This window comes from Nelumbo lutea, chromosome 7 (genome assembly GCF_056320005.1).
Source record: "Nelumbo lutea isolate HS-2025 chromosome 7, American lotus-T2T, whole genome shotgun sequence".
Lineage (NCBI taxonomy): Eukaryota > Viridiplantae > Streptophyta > Magnoliopsida > Proteales > Nelumbonaceae > Nelumbo > Nelumbo lutea.
The window spans coordinates 51,913,026-51,938,270 of NC_142690.1; the positions used below are offsets into that span (position 1 = coordinate 51,913,026).

A 25,245-nucleotide genomic window follows, 5' to 3' on the forward strand; every position below is an offset into this window, starting at 1 on the left:
GAGGTTTTCAATTAATGGGCATCAAGAACTCGCTGTTTGATTTTTCAATTGACTACGGCCTTCCATTACATGGATGCAGCTTATTACACTTAACAACTTTCTGTCCTGAATTAGAACCGTGGGAACTCACCAGCCATACAAAGAGTAGAGTAGAATGTGTTATGGGCTAGGGTTGTTTTGCTGGCTTGTTTGAGCTCTCCTTTAGTTATCTATTCCACCGCCATGACTGAAGTCATGCTAAGCTTAATATGGTATGGCTCATTCGGTTTAGGTTGAATTAGACAATTATACCCACCGTGACTAGATTCTTCAGATTATTGTGTTCAAGCATGAACCAACGATGAAGGGGCGCCTCAGCTTCGTCATTTCATAACATTACATAGAGCGAGAATACTGTTGGGACAACAGTTATTTGGGCGGACCATAAGACCCACATTTCCGATTAATTCTCTTGAGCAATGGACCAGATTGTAGTTCGATGGTGAATTTGGGCCCCTCACCACCAATGAAGTCGCAGTTCCTCCGTTATTTATATATGTATTTATTGCCAATAAGTATTTTAGTTAATCAGTTCCTGTTTCTGTGTGGTCTTGATCTTTTTCTAGAATTCTTTGCCCTTTTTTTTCATGCAGACAATATTAATTTGTCGAATCTCATTTCTGCCACGTCTGAAAGCTTATCCATTTTCCTCTGGGTTGGTTTCAAAGGCTTGGCCTGTGAGTTCTTCAGCTTGAAGTTCAACTCAGAGAGAGAAAGAAATGGAAATTGTGGGTCCTCTGAAACTGATCATTGCAATGAAGGGTCATCCTGGCACTGGGAAAAGCACACTGGCCCACTCTCTAGCCACTTCTCTGAGATGCCCTCTGATCGACAAAGATGATGTTCGAGATTGCACTGCGGTAATTCAGGAACCCCACGCATCCCCCTCCACCATCGCAAAGCTGCTCGATGACCTCTCCTACGACGTCATCTGGCGAATTGCCGGCACCCAACTTGCCTTGGGGCTCAGCGTTGTCATCGATTCCCCGCTGTCTCGCCGATCACACCTTGATCGCCTGTTAAAACTGGAAGCTTTGTATGGAGCCCATGTCATCATCATCGAGTGCAGACCACACGATGAGAATGAATGGCGCCGACGCCTGGACAGGAGAGGCGCGGGTCCCAGTGTTGCTGCCGGCTGGCACAAGCCTGCCACGTGGCAAGATTTGCAGAAGCTGCTGGACGGGTACGCTGGCTGCTCCGATTATGATGTTGGTGATGTACCAAAGCTCACCGTCGACACCACTGCGCCAGTTGAGGTTGGGGAGCTTGTTTCGGCTGTGTTGCAGTTCATCATGTCTCACTCGTTGCCGGCATCAAGATCCGATACCCATGTAGATAGTTGTTGACTGAATGACTTTGTCACCACCTCTCCAATCTCACTGGGGTCTATCTCCCTCCTATTTGGTTATGCAAGAATCTTTGTTTTTGTTTTCGCCAGAGAAAGAGATTTCTGCTTGTCCTCCATGTCAGTAGCTTTGTTTATCCAAGTTCCTCTTTGCCCAAGTCCTAGATTTCACAGAGATTCTTCACTGCTCATTCAAAATTCTGCTTCCTTGCTTGTTTTATCTTGATGTAGAGATAGATGGGAAGTAACCTCTTATATTCCACTTGCCATTTGATAAAGGGAATTAAGGCAAATATTGAAACGGAATAGTTTCACCATTGAAGAATACACCTACTATCTCCACTAATCCGTGGAGTGAGAATAGACATCACTATTCATCATACCCCATATATATCTACCACTCACCTCACTTGATGGATCAATAGAACCAAGAACACCTGAACCTTACCAAAAACCAGTTAGGGGGCGTTCTACAACTTGAATTCTGGTTCCAAAGACGAATCAAAACATGGGGTTTGAAAATAGATCATTCTATAATACTGAGGCCCTGTTTGAAAACACAGAAATATTCTTTTAACAAGTACTTCTTTTAAGACATGGGACCACACATTAATAAATACTTGTTTTTAAAGTACTTATTTAAAAAAGTGACTTAAAATTGGTTTTTTTTCAATACTTTTTAAAGTATTCTAACAAAATAGGACAAACTAATCCCTAATATTTTCTTGTAATATCTAAAATACCCCCACTCATTCTCTTATTTACTCTCTCCCTCTCTCTGTCTCTCTCTCGTCAACACTACATCGACGGCCGATGTACAAGTTGGTGGTCTATGTACCAACGATGTCGACAACCAATGTACCAGCCGTTGGTGTACCAACAATGTCAACGGCCGATGTACCAACGACATCGGCAACCGGTGTACCTAGCTGATATCGGGCCATTAACAACAAAAATAGTGTTGACTATGAAGTGGAATCCACATGGACTTATATATATATATATATATGAGAGAAGCGAGGGCTAAAATTGTTATTTGAATAAATATAAGCACTTATGGGGAAAGTAGCTTACCAAACATTCCCACTCCAATAAATACTTAAAAACATAATAAATGATTTAAAAAGTGGATTACCAAACAACCTAAAGGGTTGTTAAAACAAGTACTTCCAAGAAATACTTGTGAATTCTTTTAACAAGTACTTAATCATCAAACAGGACCTAAATCCCCTTAATTTACAAAAGATTTTGTTTTGAAACACTAGACAAAGGTGACCAAAATTGCACAATTGACACATGTAAGCTGGTAGCTATTGATCTCAAATTCCTAATCAATCAAAGGGAATGCTTTTGAAATACCCAAATAACAAAAGAAAAAAAAAACTCTAGATAACCAAAATACCCCTAAAATCTAGCCTAAAAAGGGGTGAATAGAGCCCTTAGACAAAAATGATTTAAGATTGATGGGGGAAAGTAATTCCACCTAAAAAAAGATGAGAGCAAAGAAGTCTTTGAACATGAAAAAAAGAGCATGGTGACCTTTCTTTGAAACAAAGAGCATCACAACAAGGAGACTTCTATTCATACTTCCACCACTCTTATGCCTTTGTCTTTCTCCTCCTCTTCTCTTTCTCTTGCATCATTTTCCTTGTCTTCTCTTTCCATTCGAACTAGCAAAAAGTGATGAACCACCCGATGAATCACCCATTGTGATTCGCTCATCATCTGTTCCAATCTTCAACCTGTAAGAATAAAGAAAACAAAGGAGATCCGAGACACTAGCCCATGGAAGCAAAGTGCAACCTAGAACTACTTAATCTGAATTGGGCTAGCTGGGAGGCTCTATGCTCTTCCCTCACTTAGCTACCTTTTTCGTGTGATTTAGAAAACAAGCTAAGTGCCCTTTTATAACGTCTTACTGTGTGCAATAAATGCTAATAGGAACATTGAAGTATAACCATTTGGTTGATTGAGTCAATCCCCTCAGGATTGAGACAAGTGTCTCATATTAACCAAGGATCTAACCACTTGGTCATCCAATCTAGACTAGGTCAAATGGATATCCACTGGCCTAGTAAGAGCTGGAACTAGGATCTAGAAAAAACCAATAATATTGTATCTCTATGCATAAAACATTTTCTAGTAAACAATCAAATAAAATTTTCTTGTATAGAAAATAAATAAATAGATAACAATTTAAAAAAAAAAAAAGTGAATGATTGTGTGTGAAGGTGTTTGTGTGTGAAGGTGTTGCATAGAGATAACCATGAAATAATCATCTTCCATCAACATGTGGCTTGTCACATGGCCACTGGATATTCCAACATGTTGAGGATCAAACGAAGGCCTATGTCCACTCAACCAACATCTCCCACTTGGCCAGTTAGGCCTGAGATGAATAAATGCCAACCAATTCCATTGCTTTGATGTGCCTTACATAATCTGTATTTGCTATGGATTTAGTCAATGGGTCAACAATCATTTCTTTTGTAGGCACGTATTCTACCAGGATCTATTCCATTGGTAGACATAGTACAAGTACCAGTACCGGATATCAATATGTTTCACTTCAAGGCATGCCAATGGTAACATTTTAACTGAGTATCTTCATAGTTCTCATCAGCATATCAAGAACTTTCACTGCTTTTGAACCCACAAATCTGTAAGTAATGAACTCAGTATGCACCACAAATTTAGGTACATAGCTTTGCTTTCTTTCTCTTCCATGAGGCAATTAACCCTCCTAAGAGGAATCAGCACCCAATGGTGAATTTACTATCATTTGGATCACCAGCAAAAATTAGCATCACATTAATCCAACACTTCCAAGCCATATGGGTTTGAAATGTTTTACCAACTTCAAATAAGCAGGCATTCTTTTAATGGTTCTCTAAAGGGTTCCTTAGGTATTTACTTACAAGACCAACAACGCACTATATATTAGGTCTTATACAATACATTGCATACATCAAGCCAATTATAAATTTAAGCACAAGATATGCTTTTCATCTTTAATATTGCTTCATTAATGGGAGTCATATCTTAATCTGATTATCTAGCAGACTTGAGTCTCTACCCCATTGCTTTCTTTGACATAAATTATCTAAGAATATTTCAGGAGTAGTGCTCTTGTGAAGGAGCTAAATTTCTGGCATTCTTATCCATTTTTCAAGCATCTTACATTTTCCAATTGGTTTTCAACGAATCATTCATTTCATTGATTGTGGACATATCACTACTAACAATTAAGATGTGCTCTACACACAAGGGAAGAATAATAAATATACTCCCACTATTCAAAGAATAAGCACAAGGAATTATGAATAACCCCCCCCCCCTTTTTTTGAAATTGCATCACAAAATGTGTGGTATCAAATCTTGGAGGATTATTTTAAGCCATATGTTGTAAATCAAATAAGCTGAGTCATATATGTTTCTTGATGAAAAAAGATAACTCTCATACAAAAGAGAAAATGAAAAGATACAATCAATAGCATCATGAAGTAAGCTTTGTAACTAATGACAGATAATCCTCATAATCAATGCTTCTATTAGAGTATATCTTCTTGATATACAAAACTTGCATTATAATTTTCTATGGATCCCTCAATATTCATTTACACCCAAGGTTCAAAGTATCGATACAATACGCCCCGTATCGGGCGTATCATATCGTATCTTTTGAAAAAGATACGATACAAAGTGCCTATTTCCAGGTGTTTCGGACCCCCAATTTTTTTAATAACAAAAAGCATGCTAAAAGCTTCCCAAAAAACCAAAATTTGAAAAAAACTAAAAAAAAGAGTTTCGTCCATTTCTAAGTGCCGATACGATATGGCCGAGACTCATATCGTATCGATACTTTAAATCTCGTTTATACCCTATAGGTTTTTGTTTTGATAAAATTAATTAATTCCCAAACATAAGGTATGCTTATTTAAATGTAATAGTCCATTATTCCTAATGAAAGAAACCTTTTTCTTTGAAGAGGTAAAGTATTGTATTAGACTCAAAAGTGTAAGGTCAAGTACTATGAGAATTTGTACAAGAACGATCAGAACTATATTTCCAAAAAAAGGTTCACCCTCCCTGAATTTTGCTTTCTAGGGATACAACATCTTTTACTATCCATTAATACAATAGCCCCATCAAATTTGTAATTAATGAATATGTAACCTTTGTTGTATTCACTAGATAAGTAGCATACAAAGTACATTCAATGCTCATTAGTATACAAAGGTACTTGCTTCTTTGTTGATTTGGTACAGAAATCATTAAACAAGTTGGGCATATATTTTCCACTATTTCTCTTAAGAGATATTTATTATTTTATTTTACATTTATCTAACTAGATTTTTCTTAACCAAGTTCACATGTCCAAGTCTAGAATCCATAGCATCTGAAAGGATAAATGCTAATGATTTATTTGATATCTTTCTTTTCCTAAAAAAGGAATTAATTTTCACTAAGACATGGTTCATAACATTAATAATGCATTCCTATTTTGGGTATTCAATCATTAGAACTCAATCTTTCCATTTTATCCTCATATACAAGAGTCTCAGCATGCATTATCATCTATATGACAAACACAATAAACATCTATTTCATTAATAGTCAAAAATGTTTGCTCCCTCTATCCTTATGCAACTTGAACTAACATGGATAGTAATTTCCTTCTTAACTTTTCTTCATATTTTAAGCTTCAGGAGTATGACTTCTACTCCTAATTTTACAATTATAGGGAGCAAAAGGTTACAATCTAGGAACTAAAGAGTGATTTCCCAAACAAGAACTAAGTAACAATTGATTGAACAATTCAGGGATTATCTTCCAGTTACAATAGAACTGAATATCATTCAACAAAAGTTTACAATATTAGTTTTTTTTATGTGACTATTCAACGATTTAACAAAGAGGCCAATGTATAATTTTCACAAAGACCCAAGAAAGTGGATCATACACATTATGATTGAATGAAAAACCTTTTATTTCAAGAACCAATGAGGGAGACCCAAAAAAAAAAATGTTGGGTCTCTTGCCTAGTGGCTAAAAATTAATTGATTCAAAAAGTCCAAATATCAGTGCTTTTATGAAAACACAATAGTAAGTAGGTAGAATATCAATTAACTTCTTAGGAAGCAAATGTTCAGACATAGTGGATTATCAATTGGCTTCCCAACAATCAAATGCTCAAACAGCTATCGATCAACTTATTTTAAACCATTGTTGATCATCACCAAAAAAAATAGCAATATTATGAGGAAAGATTAGTAGTCAAAAACAGACATGCTATCCTCTAGTGCAACAATTCAATAAAAGAGACACAAATCAAATATATATTCTAGTAAACGTGCATCAAATATTTTTAGATTCAAAGAATAAGACCAATTGTTGCAACCAATATGATTTAGTCATCAATATAATTTAATTTACTTTGATTTAAATACAGTAAAATCCACTTGAAAACCAGTTAAAGAAATTTGGGAAATAGAAAAATGGGTAGCATTTAAGAGAGTCAAAATGCAAAAACCCAACTTGAATAGTTTCTATTTTTTAGGCTATTAAGTAGGAAATGAACAGGCCACTAAGCCATGCTTAATTTGGTTCCTTGAATTAAATGTTGAAGATATAAGGGAAAATGGAGACAACTCCTAATATATTGAAAGTCTCTAAAACAGCTTCAAAACTTCAAATGTTTTAGGAACAAGTCTCCTATTTGCAACAAAACTCAATGCAGTCCGTGAATTAGGCAAGAATTCCAATTAAAAACCCCAAACTAATTGGTTATACAAAAACTAATTCAAACCAATAATTCTAAACTGCCCATCCATATGCAACAGACATTTCCTAAGAATAGAATAAATAAAAGCAAAGAGAAAAGCTTAGCTGTTTTCGAAGAAGTGCCTCAAGCAATCCACTCTCAGAAGTAGCGGTAACCCAGTTCACCATCATTGACTCGTGCACAACATCAGGTCCAAAATAAATCTTGATTGTTTGCAATTTTGGATGCAATAGGATGGTACCTCAAGAAAAAAAAATAGCAAATAATTAATTTGAACGAGAATAGATGGCAATCTTTGAGTAAGTCAAATCAGATTAGGAAAACAATTAGAGTGAATCACATAATGGAAGAAAACATAAATGGAATAGGGTAAAATGATTTTCTAACACCCGGTTTGTCCCTTAGTTTGATTCTCTGCTTCAATCTTTGGCCTTTTATTAGACTTCTTTTCTGATGGAGTCTGGTGTAGGGTAGCCGTAGGAGCTCAATGTTGCAATAAAACAAAACAGATACTATAGGCCGTCCTTTCCAAGATGAACACATCTGGCATTGAGTTCCAGTTCGTTAGAAGCCAATGCACAGTGAAGCCAACGACAATGTGTTATCGTTTTATGCATATTGTTGCCCTATGCACAATGACGTTCGACTGAAGCCAGACCACAAAAGAAGATGGACAGCCGATACTTGGGCACTCCAAACAAGTCTAGAGGCTTGAACGGCTTTCTGCATCAAATAGCTCTCAACTTTGAGTGGTATTAGACCTCAAAAAAAAATGTAAATAATTAATTAAGATGGGTAAGCAAAGAGAGCATGAATGATTCAAGAATCCTAAAAAATAAATGGAATCGAACCAAGAAAAAAAATAACGGTTTCTAATACCCGATTTCCAGGTTTCGATTCTCTAGGAGGAGCAAATCTTATTCTTACAATTTCTTGACTGAAAACTCAGATCTGCGAATATGAGCCGTGGTTGTATCCTTGGCCTAAGTAAATCACCAATACAGGATTTCATTTGTAGTGGTTAAACGACTGTAACTGGATAAAGGTGAATGAAAAACAAATGCCGTAGATAGCCTTTTCGAGGAAACTGTCGAACTAGGTTTAGAGTCATCGAAGCTTGCTGTTCGTTTAGAGATGAGAAGAAAAAAAAACTCGAACAGGTGCTTCGGTGGAGATAGGCTCAAATTGGCTTTTCAAAAGAATGGTTTAGCGCAAATCAATTTTTCCAATTACTCAGTGATGAAGAAGAAGAACTGCTGTCGGAGGCTGCACGGATGGGAGAGACAAGAAGAAACCCTGGAAGTGGTTTTGTTTTCTCTCTCCTCTCACTCTGATGCTTCAAAGATGAGGCACGATCTAGTCAAAACAATATCCCAATCGATGACTTGCTCTAATACCAGTGATAAATCAACCATTGCGATTCGCTCATCATCCGTTCCAATCTTCAATCCGTAAAAATAAAGAAAACAAAGGAGATTCAAGACACTAGCCCATGGAAGGAAAGTGTAACCTGGAACTGCTTAATCCGAATTGGGCTAGCCAGGAGGCGCTATGTTCTTCCCTCACTTAGCTGCCTTTTTCGTGTCCTTTAGAAACAAGCTAAGTGCCCTTTTATGATGTCCTACTATGTGCAATAAATGCTAATAGGAACATTGAAGTATAACCGTTTGGTTGACTGAGCCAAGTCTCTCGATATTGACACAAGTGTTTCAAATTAACCAAGGATCTACCCACTTGATCATCCGGTCTAAGATTAGGTCAAATGGAGAGTTGGAACTAGGATCTAGAAAAAATTAATAATGTTATATTTTTATGCGTAAAATATTTTTCCGTAAACAATCAAATAAAATTTTCTTGTATAAAAAATAAATAAATTGATAATAATTTAAAAAGAAAAGTGAATAATTGTGTGTAAAGGCATTGCATAGAGATAACTATGAAATAATCATCTTCCATCAACATGTGGCTTATCATTAGGCCATTGGATATTTCAACATGTCGAAGATTAAACGAGCGCCTATCACTACAAGAAATATGACATTTAGCTACGGACAAAACCATGGCTAAAGGTCAAAAAAACTATAGCTATAGACCTATAGCTACGGTTTAACCACAGACAGAAAACCGTAACCTATGTTCACATGGCTATAGCCTACAGCTACGATTCAACTTATCTGTGGCTATAACCCATTTATAGCTACAGTATTTGTCCGTAGCTAAAGGGTAAACACATACCATATGAACCTTTAGCCACGGGCTGAACCATAAAAGAAGCATATAACTACGGTTTTTAAATTGTTAATAGTTATATATCCAAGCCTATAACCACAGATTTTTAGAAAATCGTAGCTATAATTCTTCTATTCATAGCTACGGTTTGTTACAAAACCATAGCTAAATGAAGTAACTTATAACCTTTTTGCTAAAACCGAAGTTAAATACTCTAACCTATAGCTATGGTTTTTTGACAAACCGTGGCTAAAAGATGTAATATATGCCCAGAATTTCTCGGAAAACCATAGCTAATTGTTTCAATCTATGGAAAATTTATGGCTATATTCCAAATAAAATAGTAAAATAAGGACAATAAGGACTATCACCTTAAAGCAACACCTATTTTATTCATGAGAATAATATAATAACTTCTAGAAAATACTTATGTAATTGTAATGATTCAATACATGCCACACAAAATTTGAATACATCCTTTGTTCTACCAAAAAAATACACCCATTGTTTAAAATGTATTACAAATGTCAAATTTCCCTTAATACATATTAAAGTTTACATGACTTTCAAAAAATAGAGAAATTTTAAATATAAAAGAATTATCCATTGTCTTCAACTATGCTTTAAGAGTCACTCGTTGCATCTTTAACCTACAAAGAAAAAGATGTAAAAAAAGATAGATAACAAAATCCACTAGTATTTTGTTTAATGCAAGATAAATTTTGAAATTCTAATTAAATGGGCTTGGTGCACTTGTTTGATGATTTTCTTATGAGAAAAGAAAAGAAGTTACATGTAGGTTATGATAATGACTTCAAATTTCTTATATTTCAAAGTTGTGTTTTACTTCATGTTTAGATATTTCTTTACATGGTAAGACATTTTAAGAAGGATGGCATACACAAGAACTTCAGTAATATGGGATTTCTAGTTTAACTTTTACTATTATTATTGTTATGGGTTTCTTCATCGAGTATGATGAATGGTCAAAATGGAAGCATGTAATCAATTCTTCTCTTCTCACTTTCATCAACTGCAACACAACCACAACCCTGGAGGGCAGGGCACTAGGACAAATTCAAGAGATATAGCAAGTTCCAACAAGATAAAATCAACTTGCTGGGCCTGAAAGGGAGAATTTGCACAAGGCAACAAATAAATTGCATGTATAATTTATTATCAAATTCAAGAAAGAGAGAATCTAGCCAGTATGATTCAAGAAAGATCTATGAACCACCTAATTCCTGATATTATCAAATTCATTGTCAAGCATATCAAGCTTATGACCATTGTTTCATCCAAAAGCTTTTAATGAATACTGGGGTGTGCTGATATTAATTTATGTTTCTATATGGAAGATTGGTTAGGCTTTGACCATATTGAGGAAAGATAACAAAAGAAAAGAAGCCAAGGATAATATAAGGTATCTGAAGATAGAATAAATCATAGATCCAAGTTGAGGTCCTGCTGAAATGAATGACTGACTTCAAAGGACAAAGGATGCCCAAAGTTGACAGGTTAAAGAGTAAAAATGGTTTTTATTAAACATAATAAATTGTTTGCTGATTCCTGGGATTGATTGTCACATTCAGTTTAATCCTAGAAATCACGATCGTCCAATTCATGGTTATCATGAGCTAGACGGTATGGGCTTTTAACTTTTCAACTTATATGGTGGGCTATGAATTATTTTAGGGCTTGCTAAATGAAAAGACATGGTTTGCTTTGTAGTTTGTTGATTAAGCAATAAATAAGCCTATTCAATATTATAAGCTCTATTTACTTATAAAAAGATTAACAAATAATATGACTTTCAGCCCAATGGTAATGATGACTTCTTCTTAATCTTAATCCAACCCAAATGGAAACATTGGTCATGGGAGGTTAAATTAGAACAAGAATTGGTCTGATACAAACCGAATTTATCTTATGATAATCTGAACCAATGGGTATGATCATGAATCAGGATTAACCACATTGTACTATAGAACTTCAATATTTATAGATTCCTGACTTCCTGTTAAATCACAAAAATAACACTCAAGAGACCAGAGGATGCATTCTACTCACCATCCAAAGCATATGAAACATGTAGGTGAAGGTTCATCCATCCGGGCAGCCCAACAATACTTGCCATAATTAGTTTCCCTCCTACAAGGATGACATTGTTGCAAAACTTGGTTAAAACTTAAAACTGAGTCCAGAGAAAGATTTTAGGAACAACTCACAATATAATGACGCAGCATCTAGATCACAATTACCTAATTCGTGCATTAGCTTGATCCAAGTCCATAGCTTGAATGAGGTTTTCTAAGAAAAGGATTCTATTTTGGTTAGTTAAACAACAATGACTGGTTTTAATTACTTGAAAATTAAAGATCCAAGCTCATTATAGGAAGTACTACTTCAAGTTATTAATTCAATCGAACCCCAACATAATCCTCATGTATGTCTAATTTGAATGATTTTTTCTATGCAAGTGCATATAAAAAAGAACAATAGTACATAAGAAATTAATATGCTATTAACCAATCACAAGGAGATCCCTTCAATATCTCTTTCATCCCAATCCCAACGAAGAAGAATTCACCTTAATAATAAACTACTTACACTTTAAAAACTCAAATAGTGAATTTTCACAAATTGCACTTGCTATTAACACCGAACAAGATTTTGAATCCACCAACCCATGAAGTGGCCCAAATCACTCTCCTTGGTGTACGAGCCCATTGATTACAATTTATTAGCATAGCCATAGTAATAGCATAGATCCATGGACCCAGACCATTAACCCAGAGATTTTTTTCCTAATCCCAAAAAAGAACATGAGTAGGTTCTGATTCTTTGAGCTGAAATATATTGCCATCAAATTATCATGAGTAGAGTGCATAGATTATAGAGAATAGTCCATTTATTTATTATTATATTTATAGACCCCTTGTGCTGATTGCTGCTACCCCAACCCATGGATATAGGCCCCTTATACTCTTTACCTTGATAAGGAAGTGCAAGTGGCTAGAGCAAATGAAATTAATCAAAATGAAGAAGACAAATAAGTGCAAGTTGACAAATGGATATGTGATTCAGAAACCATGTTCTTACCTAAAAGCTTGATGCAAAAAAAATCATATCAGAATCTATCTACATTCATGCATATGCTAAGAATATTGTAGACTGTAGACCTGATGCTACATTTTATAGACAATGGATGACACAACTAGGTTTTAAGTTTATTGACTTTGTTTCTACCTAACAAAATATTATTAGGGTTAGGCTCCTAAACAAAATTAGTGTTAAATTAATTCTTAAGGTTGCAAATGAAATTATTATCTAATTCATGGAGTAATTGATTTCACACAAGTACTATGAAGAACTCATGGAGTCAAGGTGAACTGACCTAGCTTTTACCTGTTCATAGGATGATCACTTCCATCAAATAAAATTTTTATAAACTGACATCGAATTGATGCACCACTCAACCCATTTTAGTGTCATTTTAAAGCTGAACTTAACCAATTAATATAACTACTCCCTAACTTAAAGGAAGCTTTATCAATGGGAGTTGCAGGTCCCATTTTGCCCAAGCTGGGAGGGATTTGAACTTCATATACTTGGATGCACAAGAAAGATGAGAGGAGAAATGCATTTGATTGAATACTGAAATGGGAGGGATTTGAAGCATTATTGGAACAATGCATTTGATTGAATACTAAAATGGGAGGATAAAGTTTGCACTCCAGTTTAGTTAATCATGGAGATAATTGTATTCCAAGATAATGTCTATAAAATCCTATTTATTATAAAAACCACTGAAATTAGTTCATAATAACAAGAATCGTCAACAAGTTGCTATATATGAACATAAATCATGTGTCTGTAATCTAAAATGCTTTAACTATGCACACACTGAAATTCAAAAAAAAATTCTCAAACCATTTCAGTCTCCAACCTTGATTTATAGAGAGAGAGAGAGAGTAGAGTAAAAGTATAAGGGAAACAGACACTAGTTATGCATAGTTTATTTTTCCTTTTTTTCCAATTGAGTTGCATGAGCATCGGCTTCTGTGAATGCATGATATTGTACGATTTGTTTCCTTGGTTAATTATTGATCAATAGGAAGCTTAATATGAGAAGAAATTATTAAACTTTCAATTCAACTAAAACAGGGATGAATAAGGAAAAGTTCCTTTTGGGGAACAAAATGATTGAAAAGGAGTGTGTTGTTAAACTACTAAACATGAAGAGAAACCTCCGATTGCTCTACTAATGTTTATGTTTTGAGCGGGACCTCTCTAGACAATAAGGTGCTCTGTTAATGTATATATTGTAGTAGGCTGCCCAGTAACATGTTTAAGGTCCATGAGCCTTCTACCATAGTGAAACGAGTGGTTGGGGAACGTTGGATGAACCTTCTACCAATTTTGTATCACAATCTAGAATAAGAGTTACGAACGAACACAATAAAAGAGATATTACAATCACATTTAACTGCAGGAAGCTCTAATCTCAGGGGAAAAGCAATAAAGAGGGGAAAAACATTGCCGAAAACATACCTAGACTTAAATTAAACACACGTACCTAGACTTTGATTAGATCTACCGGTGCGTTTGAGAGGGAACAAAAAATATAATAGAAAACATAACAAGGAAAGAAAACCAACATAACAGAAAATACCTTCTCTCTCTAACCTTCTTCTTTGTTCTATCTGTCTCTCTATCTCTGTTCTCTCCCTTTCTCTTCTTTGTTCAATCTTATTATTTTTGGACTTGAACGCAGCGGTAGCGGAACCTACTCAGCCCTCTCTCTATAATCTCCTTCTTCTTCGTTCTCTTTGTCTCTCTACCTCTATTCTCTCCTTTTCTCTTCTTTCTTCGGCTAATATAATTCTAGGGTTTTCCTTTCTAAACTTGAACGCAGCAGTAACGGCACCTCCTTTATCACCCTCCTTTGCTCTCTTTCTCGATCTATCCCTTTTTCTTCTTCGGTTGCGCGCGCGCGGGCAAAGTAATTTTTAAGGTTTTCTTTTTTTATTTGATTTAAGGACTGTATGGTCAGGTTTCAGGTGTGGATCCGAGTAGGCGGGTAGGATCGGGCATCCAGATTTAGCCATTTTTTGGTATCTTTCTACACTTTCTAAAATTATTTGGTATTTTTCTGCATTTTCTACTATTTTTCTATATTTTTTGTAATTGTTTGGTATTTTTTACATTTTTTTGCAATTTTTTGGTATTCTTCTACATTTTCTGAAATTTTTTGGGCTTTTTTTTTGCATTTTTTACAATTTTTTGTGCTTTTCTGCATAATTTTTGCATCTTTTTGGTGTTCTCCGTGCATTTCTTGCATTCTTTTGAATTTTTTTGCATATTTTCTATTTTTTCTACAAAAGTTATGAATTTTCTGTAACTTTTTGTATTTTTCTACAATTTTCGTAATTTTTTGATATTTCTTGACTTTTCTGCAATTTGGTATTTGTTTGTATTTTCTACAATTTTCTACTTTTTTTGCATTTATCTATAAATTTTTCATTTTCCGGTATACGAGTTGACTTTACTCGTTTTTGTCACATTGTAGTCTTGAGAGAGATGATTTTTTCAAGACTACACGTTTAACATTGTTAAACGTTGTTTTTTTCCATGCTTTAATTAATTAAAGTTAATTAATTAATTAACTTTGTCACATTGTTAAACAACGTTTTTTTCCCGATTAACTTTAATTAAAGCATGGATAAATTTAACCTCCATTTCGATATTCAAACCAACTTTAATTAAAACCGAGAGTACAATTGATAGTTGAATACAAATACGTAAGATTAATGAATAAATTGATAAAAATATTAATTACATTTGTAAAATAAATATAAAAAGTATCACATAATAGAATTTATTTATATAATTTTTTTCAATTTAATTATAACTTAACTTTATAATTAATTGATAAAAAGTTAAATAATAATAACATTTCTATACTTACTTTCAAATCAACTATAAGTTAATTAGTTTTAAAACTAATTGATAAAAATTTAAACTTTAAAACTAGTAAAAAAATAAATTTTGGCAACGACATTTGTGTCTAAAAAAAGAGTAGGAGAGAAACTCGGTTGCATACATGTCTAGTCCTTTGATAAAAGAAGAAGAAGAGACCCATTCTTATTCTTTGTTCAATTGTTTGATTGGAAGGGTGATCTCAATAGTAGATAGGGAATGAGAGGGAAAATGAGGTTTTCGGTGCAAATGAGAGAAGTTGAATAGAGAGGGAAAGGGTTTCTTGTGCACGGGAGAGAGTTCACATCAATTATTTTAGCGGTCTTTCAAATTTTTTACTTCCATTCAATCTCAACCATTTAATTGAATTCAATCTCAATCATTTATAAAGAAAAAATAAATTTATTTAATATAATTGCACTAAGCCGCTAATGTTTTAGTCATTTAATTATATTAATGTCTTATTAGTTGCTTAATCATTTATCGTTGTTATTATATTATTTCACCAATAATTAATAGTTTTTGTTAAATTATTTGATCATTCTATCATTTACTTATTTAACAATTTCATTGAATATTTTATTAATTATGTAATTATATTTTAAAATTTTTAATTATTTAATGATTTTTACTAGTTATTTAATAAAACAAAAATTAACTATAAATTTCTAATAGTTTTCATTCAGTTGGTTTGATTCAATTTGGTTAGAACTAAGAACCTAACATTTAAAAAAAAAAAACCTAAGAACCTAACTAGCATTTCAACTTATCCATTCTTATGAACCGCATTGAACCGAACTAGATGTCATAACCAAACTGAATTTAATATAATTTGGTTTAGTTTTTTGTTTGGTTTGGACCCACTTATATTAGTATTCATAAACTCGTGAATAATATATTATTATTAATACGTATAATAATATATATCGCTATTTATAAACTTATATATATATATATATATATATATATATATATAGCTTCAATGGGCTACACAACAGGAGGTACCATATCCCCCAACCCTAGTGGCAATAGAATTTTATCCTAGGTCTTTGCTACAACGACTAGAGATCCTACCAACTAAGCCACCATCAAACCAAGAATCAAATAAATTAGACTAAATTTTCTTATTTAGTTTGGTTTGATTTGGTTTTCATTTCAGTAACCAAATTTGAGTACCCCTACCTTTCATTGCTTTGGCATGACATTTGCTTTTTGAGATGAAAAGTGCAACACCAAATATGCCATGACCCATGCCTTTGGTTGTAGTGTGTTTGTTGTCTCTCTATCATTAGTGAATAAAGGTCAATGGGGATGGTTGGTCATTGTGTTATAGACTAAACTTGGATTTTGGTCACTATGACCTAAATAAGATAATGTTGCAACACAAAAAGGCTTCACTAAGAGGGGAGAATAGAAGAAATCTGACTATTGGGTTGGATTTGAATCAGTTTTAGGATTAGGTGGAACCAGTTCCAAACCAATAATAATCGGGACAATATATCTAGAACCAGAGTCAACTCATTAGTTTTGATTCCTACAACCATAACCAACCTAATCAGTTCATGAACATTGGGTTTGACCCATTGAATGCCCTATTTCTATGTAATATAAAATAACATATATATTATCTATAAAATACATATAGTTAAATATATGTGGGTCAAGTTAGGCCCAAGGTGGGTTTAAAGTATTAGGTCCAACCCTAAATTCTGGTGCTCTAATGAGGGTCTGAGCATCGACCAGGGCTTAAACACAAAATTTAGGTCCAAGAGTGAAATTTTCCAACTCACTAAAATGATCACCCTTGTTTTATGGCAAAAATAGCAGGGTAAGGTGCATTCAGTACTTTAAAACACATAGGTAGCAAAAAGTTTACCCAAGACCAATTCATTAGTTCTTGGGTTAGACCGGTTTGGTGGATAGTTTTGGCATTTTTTGGAGTAAATAGGGTTAGGTGTATGATTGAATTGGTTAAAGGTTGGGTCATGGATTAACAATAATCTGACTAGTTGGTCTCGTCCGACTTTCTAAACATTGGTTAGTGTTATATGTTTTTTTATATATAGAATAAATAATGTTGTTTTGAAATATATAGAATATATATAGAAAAATACTGATTTATTTATATTTTATTTTAGTTTTTCATCTTTCACAAATAAAAAAAGTTAAAATTTACACTTTAAGGCAAAAAATTTGGTAAAGTGGTTGAAATAATTTATTAAATAAATTATTAGTTATTTATGAATTTAAATAGTTTATTTTAATTATCAATATTATTTTCATTCGTGGTAATTAATTTACTATTAGCGGTTTTCATATTTAGTTTATTATTTTCTATTAATTATTAATTTACTTAAATAATTAAATTAAATTTTGATAATTAGTTTTAATTAGTCAAATAATAGTTAATACTTATTTATTTCTATTTTAGAAATTATTTTCTTTTTATTAATGTACTTATGAAATTATTAATAATCTATTTTCTAGTTTAATTAAATATTTTAATTGAATATTATATGATTATTATTTATGAGCTAGGAATAAAATGATTGTAGCTAAAGAAGATTAACTTCGTAATTATAGCCACAGAATTTTAATTATCCATGGCTATAGTGATAACTAGCTTTTTAGCCACGGAAAAAATAACTTTTAACCACGGACAAATTGTCTATAGCTAAAGCTCAGCTTCTGCTTTTGTAACTTATAACCACAAATACATTATAACCGTGGCTATAAATATCTTTTAGCCACGGACAGAACAATTTTTAACCACAAACAAATTGCCTGTGGCTAAAGCTCATTCTGCTTTTGTAACTTTTAACCATAGATACATTATAACCATGGCTATAAATATCGTTTAGCCACGAACAGAATAACTTTTAACTACGGATAAATTGTCCGTAGCTAAAGCTCAACTTTAAACCACAAAAAAATTGTCCGTAGCTAAAGCTCAACTTCTGCTTTTGTAATTTATAATAACAGTACATTACAACCGTGACTATAAATATCTTTTAGCCACAGATAGAATAACTTTTAACCACGGGAAAATTGTCCGTAGCTAAAGCTTAACTTTTTGCCACGGACATAAAATTGTCTGTGGTTATATCCCATGTTTTAGCTACAGTTTTTCTGACCGTAGTTATAGCCCCATTTTCCCGTAGTGTATGACCATTCAACCAACAAATAAGGGGCCTTGACTTAATCTAAGGAGAAACCACCCACTTGAACTTTCTTTTCTCCTGACTCCTGACCCTTTCTGAGGTTATAATAAATTCATGGAACTATAGACGGTGTTTTTATAAATGACCCTTTCTGAGTCTCCTGACTCCTGACCTGATAAGAAAACACACCCAGTTCTGTGTTCTGACCTACACGCTAAAGGGTTAATCTGTAAGTAAATGATCAGAACCTACTCTGTTGTTTATTGGGCTTGTGGGGTCTCACCTCACTATAATAATAGATATCCTCATATATAGCCCTGCTCATGTTTGTTTTGATGCTAAACCTGCTAATTCTGTCTCTCACATGTAAATCTCAACCTTATTTTGATTGGAAGGAAGTTGAAGCCAAATTATTAGAGAACTTGAAGGAATTCTGATCATGAATGTGGTTTTCCCACGGGTAGGGAAATATTTGCAAATCCCAGTGGATTGTTTATTCCTTTAATGGTTCAGTAGGCCTACAACTTGGCAATCCAAACCGGATGAAGTGGTGGAAACAAAAAGATATGGATACCAAGTTCCAACAGGTTGGCCGGGTTTGGGTATAGAAATTCGAACCCCCTATTCCCACCATTCCTTATCTGCAACTGTCAACCACCAGACCCACCTAGGTCCAAATCATTCATCACCCTTGTTAATGTACTGACTCCATCCCTCCCCCCACCTCTCTCTCTCTCTGAAATAATTCTCCTTGGTGGGACCTTACTCATGAGGGAGACAAGAGTAATAGTTATGCACCAAGAGACTCAATCTTTCACCCTCCACCACCCCAGCATGGCACCCTCCACAATACCCCAATGGGCTAAAATAATTAAAATGCTTACCAATTCCAGAAACGGGTGTCCATAGCAGAGGATTGGTCGCTCTTGATATAAACAACTTAACAGATAATCTGAAACCATTCGTTCTTTCTACCTTTTAAATTTGACATTTTTTTTATTTGTGCAAATTGATGGACCATTTGACCCATGACCCGATAGCCAAAACAATTTTGTCTGGTGCAAGTCTGACAATGTTGTTGTCAAGTGTCAACAATGGATTTTCCTTAGCAGATTGGTGTGGATCCGGTCGTATGGACCTAACTAAAACTTGGATTAATAATTGGACCTGGTAAGCCCTGTAACAAGGTGATCTGGTCGAGGATTGATTTGTATAATGTCCCAATTTTTGTGCCTTTTCTTCCATCACATTATTAACTTCACAAGCCGAGAAATTCTTGTTTTACTCTTCTTTAATATTTTTAGCATCTGGATCAGGTTGTGAGTACCTGTTTGTGAAGGCCTTCAAGCCATGTCTTCTGGCTTTCGGAGGTTGAGCCCACTTGGAAAACTTATAAGCTATGCTTTTTAAAAAAATGTGGAGAGTCAACTTCTGTCATTGTACAACCATTTAAGCAAGTTCTCTAGACAAACCTACTTCAGTAGCTTCTTCAAGGCAGTTAATTCAGAGCTGCTATGTGTGTGTGTGTTTAGTACAAACAAACGTTGAAGGGTTGTTTAGTACAAATTGGATATGATGCACCACAAATAGAAAAAGTATTATGACAATTGGCAATGGGTAAGGGGTGCTTTGCTATGGGGGCTTTGGGTGAAAGGAATGCCAGAATTTTTGAGAAGGCTAGAGGGGTGGGGGATTTGATTGAGCTCACTATGATAGGAGCAGCTCATTGGGCATTGGTATGTGATGAATTTAAAGTGGTCTGTGATGAATTTAAAGGTGTCTCCCTAAATGACCTGTTAAAAGGATGGAAAGTTATTGGTGATTTTAAGGAGAGGAGCCCATATGCAGCATGCACAAACAGTAGGTAATATCAAACTCAACTTTTAAGGTTGCAACCTTGGGAATCCAGGAGACTCCAGGTATTGGTGGTGTAGTCAGGGATTATAATGGAAACATTAATCCATTGTTAAATCCATAAGATTCTCTTTCAATAGTCCTAATTATGTCACATCACCATACCTATTGCCCAATCAGATCCCATCACATGAAATCAAACCTTCAAACAACCAATCACACCAAATTTCATCTATAAATTCTTTGATATCGCTATTCATCCATCAAAGATTCCATTTTGACACATCTCACTCTATGGTACTTCTTGAACAAAAAACCTATGATCTACACATGACCAAACCCTCTTCACAACCTTGTAATTCAAATCCTCATTTACCCATCCATCAAGCCAAGATTTCGTTTTGAACCCTTTAATTAGTCGAAAGACCCACAACATAAATTCCCAAAGTTCCAACACCCTTAAAACCATCAAACACTCTTGTTAGACCCCAAATATCCTAAGATATCCACTGCCCAAATTTCATATTCAAAATCCCCATTTTGCCCTTCATACACAAAGATTCCAAATCGACTACTCTCGTTATTCGCTACTCTCAAAATTTTAAATCTTAATTATGACATCCCATCCAAGATAAACGAATCTCACAAACTTTCATTGATCACTTGAATGACCATCTGTCAAATTTTAGACCCAAAAGTATCCATTTTACCCTTCATTTAAAAAGATTCCAAATAACGATCTTCATTGGCCACAACTATCCAAATCCAAGAATTTCATCAAGGCACACCATCTAAGTCCCCCAAAACATACCAAAACCTTCATCAACTTCTTGACCAACCCAATGTCCAACATCAAACCTCAAAGTACCCATTTTACCCTTCATTTAAAAAGATTCCAAATGGACTATGTTCATCACCCGGTATGTTCCATATTGAAGTTATCCATCACCATGCATCACATGTCATCTCCAAATCCCATCAAAAGTACCATTTTACCCTTTACTTAAAAAGATTCCAAACGGACCATCATCATCGCCCGATACGCCCCAAATTTAAGATCCACCATCACACATCATCTAAAACCTTCAAACCCCATCAAAACCTCTCGATCATCAATCCGTTAAATTTCAAGCCTTAAAATTACCATTTTACCTTTCATTTACAAAGATTCTAAATCGAGGGCTCTCATTGGCTATAACTCTGTCACTTTAATATCTACATTACAGTATATCCTCTGATACACTTAAACCACACCATCACCTTCCTAGACACCCAGATAAACCCTCCTCCATTTTTAGACCCAAAATTACCATTTTACCCTTCTATCCAAACAAATCATGATTTAACGACCCCCATTGCTCAACACACTCTAAATCACAATTTCTTACACTGGCAAACCCCTCGAGGCCATCAAACCCCATCATTTCTCTTTTCAAACACCTTAGAACCCCCTTAAAAATTTTTCTTTACAAAATTCTCCATTTTGCCCCTTCATCTATGAAGGTTCCAATTCGTGCGATCTCGTTAGTTGAGAAAAACCCTAATATCTTGAGTTTTAATCTCAAACCTTGAATCCTGCACACCATACCCCTTAGACTCGCCCTTTCATTGCAAAAACCCCCTGCATGTTTTCAATTAGGACCCTACACATTTTCGAAAATCACCCAAAGCCCCCAATAAACCTAGAATCAATCCTAGCCCTAGATTTAAGCCCCCTTGCTTCTCTACCTTAGCATTCAGCCTAATCCTCACCTCCACACCCCAAAACCCCTAAATTCTAAAACCCTATCCGCCCCCCTTAGTTTTTCCTCCTAATTTTGAAATTTAAAATTTATACTTCAAATCCCCCTCATTCTAGACATTAAATGAGGGGGGGTGGGACAAAATAGAGTGATTTAAGGAGTCTTGTCTACGAAGCTCCACCCATTGGATTAGAACCAAAGCATCCCAACCTTCCACCCTTTTGAGATTAACTTACCTAAACCCTAAAAACCCTAGCAAGCCCCAAACTAAACCCTAACTAGGTTCTCCCAAATTCGGTCCCAACCTAACCAATTTAGTTCCAACCAAACCAAACCAACTCAGCTCCATTCAGTTTAAACATAAAAAAAACAAAACAAAATAGAAAAAGGGAGAAAAACCTAGGGCAAAAAGAACTGAACCAACCAAGAGAAGGGGATTTTTTTGTATTTCTCTCTTAGACTCTCCTCTCTCTTTCTCTCCACTCCCTCCTCTCCCCCAAGGCTAGAACCATCGAACTCTCCATTCCCCTTTTCCCCTAATAACCAAACTCTCACACTTTATTCTCTTCACTCTTCCCACCAAACCCTAGCCTCCCAACCTCCATCTTCTTCCTCCTCCCATCAACAATCAACATCCATGAACCCTAGCCACTAAATCTACCTCTATCTTCCCTCCCGATCTTTCTTTTCTCGAAAAAAATGAAAATGTGGGCTGCTATAATTTCTAGTATAAGAGAAGGATAAGGAAAAGAAAGGAGAGATGATGCAAGAAAGAAGGCAGCGGGTCGGCCCTCCACCATTCTGATGGGATGAGAGATCCATCATATGGATGGCCGAACCCTACAGGAAGGTAGGGCAAAATTTCAAAAATTTCTCTCTCTCCCATGTGGGAATCACATTCCCTGTTAGAAAAACTGTATTTTTCAAGGATCAATCTTGAACCAACAACCGAACTAGATCTGAACCAAAACAGTAGGAGAGAGATATACTAGATATGAAGAAATAATATCTTCAAATGGAGGTGTTCACACCCAAGGAAGGATCCAAAGACTGCTCCCACTGAAGATGACATAGTGTAGGGTGGAGCAGAATCAACAGTCTTCTTTCCAAGAACCAAATCCTTCACCAAGAATTCGCTGAAGGGTAGGTGAGCATGACTCCCAATCAGTTTTTCACCAAAAATTGATATCAAGAACGCTTCTTGATTGCTCCTACAACAATGGAGGTTGAACTGGTTATGGCGGCAACTGGAGGAGAATGCAAGGAGAAGATGGTGCAGTCACACTGGTGTTGTCTTCTCCCTGTGTAAACTGAGATCTGATCTCTGGAATTTTGGGATGGGCTGAATGGTTCGCCCCCTCCTCCTTTTATAGCCTTAAAGAGAGCTCCTAATCTCTTTAGGAGTTTCCTAATCCAAATCTGTATTTGGATAAGGAGTTCTCTTTAAGAGATAATGATAAGTCCTTATCTTATCTACAGATTAGATCAGCTCTCTCCTAATCTTATTAGGAGCTTTCTAGATCCAAATCTGTATTCAGATCTAGACTCTCTGAGTGGATAGGGTAAGACCCTATCCTATCTACTGATCCAGTCCCAGATCTGCCTCTCTCTCTTTAATTAGTCTAACTAAACAAATTCGAAATGGGATTTAGGCCCAATAAGTCTATGTGCTCATTAACCTTCCAAACTGCTACCCAGTTGGGCTTCTTTGTATGGCGTGGGACCCAAACATTGATCTACACATCAGCCACAAGGGTTCAACCTAGCCTCTGTTACAAGGCCTGGCCGAATTCACTGAAAAGACGGTGAATCCCCTGAAACTAAGTGGTCCCTGGGCCAAGCCACCTTATAAAAACCTAGGGAGTGTGGGTAGATGCAAGATTAACCCATTAGGTATTACCCTCCAAGGTCTTACACTTAACCTCTCAACATATAATGATCAAACACTACCCGACAAGAGAGGACCTCTTCCTCGACAAAGGGGCTAATTCTATCACTATGATCACCCACTCAGATGAATTCTCAGAGTGTCCCAACATACCCAAGTTTTGACCCCCACTAAGGATCTCACTGATTAGCATATCAAAGACAACCCAATCTGACACCTAGTGTAGTATCATAATCGAGTCTAGGGGTGAGGTGTAACTTTTCAGTTTTTCCCATTAATCACCAAGGCCCAAGGCAATACTGGAAATCTGGTCCGGTTCAGGGTTTCAAGTAAACCTACACTGCATGTACCTCTGGTATTACCCTGGCAGTTGAGACAGGCCACCCCAACACTTGGTGGCACATTAGTGTTAGCCTTAATAGGATACAAGCCAGAGTCCCAAACTTTTCACATGTTTCTCAAACACTTGACACTTGGTTTATTTCCAGTCCAAAGTTCATATGGAGTATTCGGAACCAATTTGGTTGGAGCCCAATTCAGCACGTATACCGCAGTCTCTAATGCGTAACCTCAAAAGGATGTGGGTAACTCTGAGTGTACGAGAAGTGACCGGACCATATCCAATAAGGTCCTATTCCTCCTCATTGAAACACCGTTTAGCTGTGGTGTAGTAGGAGGAGCCAATTGTGATACTATCCCGTTGACCTTCAAGTAGTCCATGAATTCATCAGAGAGATACTTGCCACATCAATCCGATCGAAGTGCCTTCATTTCTCTCCCTAACTATTTCTCGACCTCTTGTCTAAATTCCTTGAACTTTTCAAAGGATTTAGACTTGTGTCTCATTAGGTACACGTAACCATACCGAGAGAAATTATCGATAAATGTAATGAAATAGACATGCTGGTTACGAGTCCTAACACTTAGGGGACCACATACATCAGTATGTATAAGGTCAAGCGTGCCTGTACATCTTTCAAGCTTACCATTAAATGGCCATTTCGTCATCATACCCTGAAGGCAAGGCTCACAAGTGGAAAGATCTTCTATAGTTAACAAATCCAAAGGGCCATCTTTTACCAACTTTGTGATATGACCAATGATTATATGGCCAAGTCGGGAATGCCATAGACACATGGGATTAACTGTATCACGGATTCTTTTCTTAGGGATATCAGCTGACGTAGTTTCGGCTATATTAGTTTCTAGAGAATGAT

General features: G+C 35.5%; 2 long non-coding RNA genes across 2 annotated transcripts; both read right to left on the reverse strand.

Moving 5' to 3' along the window:
- Window positions 1–2,495: 2,495 nt before the first annotated feature.
- On the reverse strand, window positions 2,496–8,759 carry LOC148846379 (uncharacterized). The gene is made up of 2 exons (XR_016102616.1): window positions 8,052–8,759; window positions 2,496–7,895 (listed from the first exon to the last, which is right to left on the reverse strand). It is a non-coding gene; the product is annotated as an uncharacterized LOC148846379 (long non-coding RNA).
- A 1,044-nt stretch (window positions 8,760–9,803) lies between these two features.
- LOC148846380 (uncharacterized) lies at window positions 9,804–14,408 on the reverse strand. The gene is made up of 4 exons (XR_016102615.1): window positions 14,077–14,408; window positions 11,663–11,711; window positions 11,472–11,552; window positions 9,804–10,051 (listed from the first exon to the last, which is right to left on the reverse strand). It is a non-coding gene; the product is annotated as an uncharacterized LOC148846380 (long non-coding RNA).
- Window positions 14,409–25,245: the final 10,837 nt, after the last annotated feature.